This window comes from Nicotiana tabacum, chromosome 3 (genome assembly GCF_000715075.1).
Source record: "Nicotiana tabacum cultivar K326 chromosome 3, ASM71507v2, whole genome shotgun sequence".
Taxonomy (NCBI): Eukaryota; Viridiplantae; Streptophyta; class Magnoliopsida; order Solanales; family Solanaceae; genus Nicotiana; species Nicotiana tabacum.
This window is the reverse complement of record NC_134082.1, coordinates 175313808-175320214: the sequence shown is the minus strand read 5'-3', so window position 1 is coordinate 175320214 and position 6407 is coordinate 175313808.

Sequence of the window (6407 nt, the reverse complement as noted above, 5' to 3'; positions counted from 1 at the left end):
CCGCAGGTTACGTCACTCTTGTTCCTACAGTGGCACTATAAAATCCATCCCAGTGGGTTAATCCAAACAAAACTTATGCATACCATTCCGGTATGAAAGGGCACACCACTGCTGAGTGCCGAACATTGAAGGATAAGATCCAGATGCTAATTGACAACAAGGTCATACAAGCAAAAGAAGTCGCACCTAATATCCGCAACAATCCCCTCTCTGATCACAAAGGTGATGGTGTACATGTGATATAGACAAATGAAGAATGGAACCCTGAGGGATCAATCGGTCTTATTCGAGAAGGCGATGAATTTATGGTTGTAGTCACACTTACTCCTATTATGGTTTAGAATCAGGCACCAATCGAGGTTGAGGTAACTGCATCGGTCCAATTCGAGGTGGAAGTGGCTCTGCCCGCAGCCACCCCCGCTCTATTTAAAGTAGAAATGGTCACACCTTTCACTATGACAGTATCAACCACATCCCCATTCAACTCAAAAGCAATACCCTGGGATTATGTCATCGAGGCTCTGCGGAAAGGGAAGGCCAAGGTATAGGAATCTGACATTCCACAAGGAATGACTAGAACCGGAAGAGTCTATACACCTGAACACCTGGGAGGTTCAAGTAAGGAGGCCACTACTAGGCAGCCTATCATTGAGACCGGGCCAGATGACCTGTGGAGGAAAGTGCAGTCAAAGGAGTACTCTGTTGTTGACCATCTGAACAAAGTCCCTACTCAGATATATATCCTTCCACTATTGCAGAATTCAAAGGCACACAAGAACGCTTTAATGAAAGTGTTAAGCGAGGCTTATGTACCCAATAACATCACTGGCGGAGAAATGGCCAACATGGTTGGGCAAGTACTAGAAAGTCAAAAGATCATCATCTATGAGGATGAGCTACCACCTGAGGGGCTGAATCACAATCGAGCATTGCATATTATGGTGCAATTTGAAGACAAGTTCATTGTCAGGGTCTTGGTTGATGGAGGTTTGAGCCTAAATATTTGTCCATTGGACACTTTGAAAAGGTTGGACAAAGGCTTCCATGAGATCGGGGTAGGAAGCATGAATGTGAAGGCTTTCGATGGGTCCTAGAGGGCCACGATTGGGGAAATCAACTTTTACTTGCTGATAGGGACAACTTGGTTCGACATAGAATTTCAGGTGCTTGACATACCAGCCTCATATAATCTTCTGTTGGGCCGGCCATGGATCCATGCCGCTGGAGCCATGCCTTCCACACTACATCAAGCCGTGAAGTTTGAATGGAACCGCCAAGAGGTAATCATTCACGGAGATGGAAGTAACCCCATCTACACTAGTCAAACCATCCCGACCATTGGACACAGAAGAAGGATAGGAGGGGAAACCTATCATCACATCGAACGGGTCAATGCCGTCGAGAAGGATATGTGGTGGAGTAACAAAATAGAAAGCATACTAGCATGGTCTAGATATGAACCCGACAAAGGATTGGGAAAGAACCTCTAAGGTATCACCAAACCAATACAGCTGAAAAATCATGGTACCACCTTTGGGCTCGGATACCAGTACACATGGCAAGAGTATAGGGATTGGTTGCCTCCATAGTGTGGACCGTATTACCCTCTTGAGAAGCCAGTGCCACATTTGGAACAAGCTTTTCACCAAGCTGATACGATATAGGGGACTGCAGAAGAAGAAGCACTAATTGGGTTGAAGAATTTGTTCTTGGAGGATGAAGACATGCACTGCAGTTCCATAATTGAGGAGGAGGAGGAAGAAGGCCTCACTATTCAGACTATGGCGAAGGGAGTTGTTCTCAGGAACTGGACTGCCACACCATCCCAAGCCTGCCGAGTCCTCGGGTAGCTTGGTAGAATTTACTTCTATATCCATTCTAGGCATTTAAGGTTTCCCGTAGTTTCATTTAAGCTTTACTTGTTTCAAAATAAATTCTCTATTCATCGAGTCATGCTTTGTCTGGATAATTTTTCAAGTTTTAATCAAATGCATACGCTCTTTATTATTCACTACTATCTTTACACTTTTCCTTTCCACAGCGTTAATATTACTTTTCCTGATGAACCAGTGACTATGACATGTAATGAGGCAACGCGACATGAGAATAGTGATTCAGAGGAAGAAGATGAGATACCGAAGGAAATCGTCAAGGAGGTTGAAAATTTTAAGAATAAGCCTAAGTCCAATCTGGACGAGACCGAAGCAGTAAATTTGGGAGACGCTGAGACCGTCAAGGAGACCCGCATCAACATTCACTTGTCACCAATAGAGAAGGAAGAGTACATTCGTTTCCTAAAGGAATATGAGGTCTTCGCATCGTCGTATGATGACATGGCTGGTTTGAGCACTTCCATAGTGGCTCACAAGTTGCCTACTAATCCCATGTGTCCACTAGTAAAACAGAAACTCAGAAAGTTCAAACCAGACATGAGCCTGAAAATCAAGGAGGAAGTTACCAAGCAGATCAAAGCCAAAGTTCTCAGGGTAGTCGAAAATCCAGCCTGGTTAGCTAACATTGTGCCAGTTTTGAAGAAAGACGGGAAGGTCAGAGTATGTGTTAACTATCGGAATTTAAACAGAGCAAGTCCCAAGGATGATTTCCCACTTCCAAATATACACATCCTGATCGATAACTGTGCCAAGCATGAACTCCAATCCTTTGTAGATTGCTTCGCGGGTTATCACCAGATTTGGATGGATGAAAAAGATGCATAGAAGATAGCTTTTATTACACCATGGGGTGTATATTGTTACAAGATGATGCCATTCGGTTTGAAGAACGTTGGGGCCACTTACATGAGAGCCATGACAACCATCTTCCATGATATGATACACAAAGAAATAGAGGTGTATGTGGACGATGTCATTATCAAATCCAAGAGGGCCGCAGATCACATAGTAGACTTGAGGAAGTTCTTTGACAGGCTAAGGAGGTACAACTTGAAACTGAACCCCGCAAAATGTTCATGCGGGGTTCCCGCAGAAATATTACTGGGATTCATCATCAATCATCGAGGATCGAGCTGGATCTGTCTAAAGTCAAGGCTTTTGAAGAGTTACCACCACCTAAGAGCAAAAAGGATGTGATGAGCTTCCTAGGACGTCTCAACTATATTAGTCGTTTTATAGCGCAATCCATAGTCATATGTGAACCCATCTTCAAGATGCTGAGGAAAGATGATGAAACAAGCTGGACAGAGGATTGTCAGAAAGCTTTCGACAAGATCAAGGAATATCTTTCCTCACCACAAGTTCTGGTCCCGCTAGAACCAGGACGACCTTTGCTACTTTATCTATCTGTATTAGATGGAGCCTTCGAATGTGTTTTGGGACAACATGATGAGACAGGAAGAAAGGAGCAAGCCATATATTACTTGAGTAAGAAGTTCACACCTTATGAAGCACGGTATTCTCTACTTGAACGCACTTGATGCGCTTTATCCTCGACAGCTCAGAAATTGAGGCACTACTTCTGCGCCTACACCACATATCTCATATCCAGGATGGAACCTCTAAAGTATATATTCAAGAAACCCATGCCGATCGGGAAGTTGGCTTAGTGGCACATACTACTAAGTGATTTTGATATCGTCTATGTAACTCAAAAGGCGGTCAAGGGACAAGCATTGGCAGATCACCTTGCTGAAAATCTGGTGGGAGGAGAATATGAACCTTTGAAAACATATTTTCCTGATGAAGAGGTATTATTCATAGGAGAAGACATTACTGAAGCATATGACGGTTGGAGGATGTTCTTTGACGGAGCCGCAAATGTCAAAGGAGTGGGCATTGGAGCGGCTTTGGTATCAGAAACAGGTCAGCATTATCCGGTATCTGCTAAACTCAGATTTTCCTACACCAACAACATGACAGAATATGAAGCCTGCATACTAAGGCTCAACATGGCAGTCGACATGAACATTTAGGAGCTTGTTAGTGGTCGGTGATTTAGATTTGCTTGTGCACCAGGTACAAGGAGAGTGGGCCACCAAGAATTACAAGATATTGCCATATCTACACCATGTACAGGAATTGAGAAAGAGGTTTACAAAGATAGAATTCTGACATGTGCCCAAAATTCAGAATGAGTTTGCCGACGCATTGGCTACTTTTTCATCCATGATACAACATCCAAATAAGAACTACATTGATCCCATTCCGGTGAGGATCCATAATCAGTCGACATATTGTGATCATGTTGAGGAAAAAGCAGATGGAAAGTCTTGGTTCCATGACATCAAAGAATACTTATCAAAAGGAGAATACCCGGAGCATGCAAATCACACTCAGAAATGCACGCTCCGGAGATTGTCAAATTACTTCTTCCACAATGGAGGGAACTTGTACAGAAGAATTCCTGATTTGGGTTAACTAAGATGTGTTGACACAATGGAAGATTTTAAGCTACGTAAGGATGTGCATACTGGGACCTGTGGTCCACACATAAATGGTTTCATCTTGGCTAAGAAGATACTCAAGGCAGGTTACTTTTGGATGACCATGGTGATGGATTGCATTCAGTATGTCCGCAAATGCTTTCAATGTCAAGTGCATGCCAACATGATAAAAGTGCCGCCAAATGAGCTCAATGCAACAAGCTCTCCTTGGCCATTCGCCGCTTGGGGAATGGATGTTATTGGTCCGATTGAGCCCACTGCTTCAATCGGACACATGTTTATTCTGGTAGCCATTGATTACTTCACAAAATGGGTAGAAGTTGTACCATACAAAGCTGTAACCAAGAAAATCATCGTAGATTTTGTCAAGGATCATATTGTCTGCCGATTTGGATTTCCCGAGTCCATTATTACCGACAACACCGTCAATCTCAATAGTGATCTGATGAAAGCTATGTGTTAAACTTTCAAAATCAAGCACAAGAATTCCAAAGCTTACAGACCTCATATGAATGGAGCCGTAGAAACTTCCAACAAAAACATTAAGAATATATTAAGGAAAATGGTAGAGAAATACAAACAGTGGCATGAGAAGTTACCCTTCACTTTGTTGGGATACCGCACTACAGTTTGCACATCAACCGGAGCAACTCCCTACATGCTGGTTTATGGTACTGAGGCTGTAATCCCAGCTGAGGTAGAGATTCCTTATTTAAGAATCATACAGGAAGCTGAACTCAGCGATGCAGAGTGAATAAGGAGCCACTATGAGCAATTGGCCCTTATAGATGGAAAGAGGATGAATGCAGTGTGTCACGGCAAACTTTATCAGAACAGAATGTCCAAAGCTTTCAACAAAAGGGTTAAACCAAGGCAATTTGCACAGGGTCAGTTGATGCTGAAGAAGATCTTTCCACATCAAGATGAAGCCAAAGTGAAATTCTCACCCAGATGGCAAGGTCCGTACATGGTCCATAGGGTGATAATAGGAAAAGCACTCATACATGCAGAAATGGATGGAGAAATCTGGCCAAAACCAATCAATTCAGACACAGTCAAGAGATACTATGCCTAGATTACTTTACATTTCTCTTCTGATATAATTGAACTACGCTTGACCTGATTCACGTTTAAGAGGGGATACGTAGGCAACCTTATGGGTTTGGTCATATCATAATAAACTTTTTATTTCCCCCATGATCAGAAACTGGGGCAGAATTTTGAGGAGGGTCCTCAAAATTTTGGAGCAAGTCTAGCCAATGCCAACATGTGTCAGACAGTCAGTAAACCGATTAATAAACTGGGGCAGAATTTTGAGAAGGATTCTCAAAATTCCGGAGAAGGTTCGGAAAGATCCATTATCCGCAAACAATCAAAGATCATCTACCAAACTGGGGCAAAATTTTGAGGAGGACCCTCAAAATTCCAATATGAGAGAGTTGCAATGCCTTCGAGTGTTACAGTCACTAGTTCATCAAAATACTTGATATATCAATTAGTTTTCAAAACAACTCTATTTTTATCAATAATTGCATATTTTCGAAAACTCTATTTCCATAATAGTCAGGTGTTACCCAGTGGAACTCGAAAGGCTTTCAGAACGGAGGAAAGCAAAGCCAGCCGATAGGAGCACGAACCAACCTTCCCCCACAAAACTTACAATTTTTCTTTGAACACAGGCACATTTGACGTAACGATAGCACTTGCAAAACATGTATACATAAAGATAATTCACTATCAATCAGGACATCAGACATCGAATACATCTCCGGCTAAGACATACACTACTCTTATTTGCTGCTCGCTCTTTGCATGGGACTAATCCTTGTCCCCCATATTTGCATGAGGCTAATCCTTGCCTCCCCATTTTCATGAGGCTAATCACTGCCTCCCTATTTGCATGAGTCTAATCCTTGACTCTGCGAGGCTAATCCCTGCCTCCATACTTGCATAAGGTTAATCCTTGCCTCCCTATTTGCATGAGTCTAATCCTTGACTCTATGAGGCT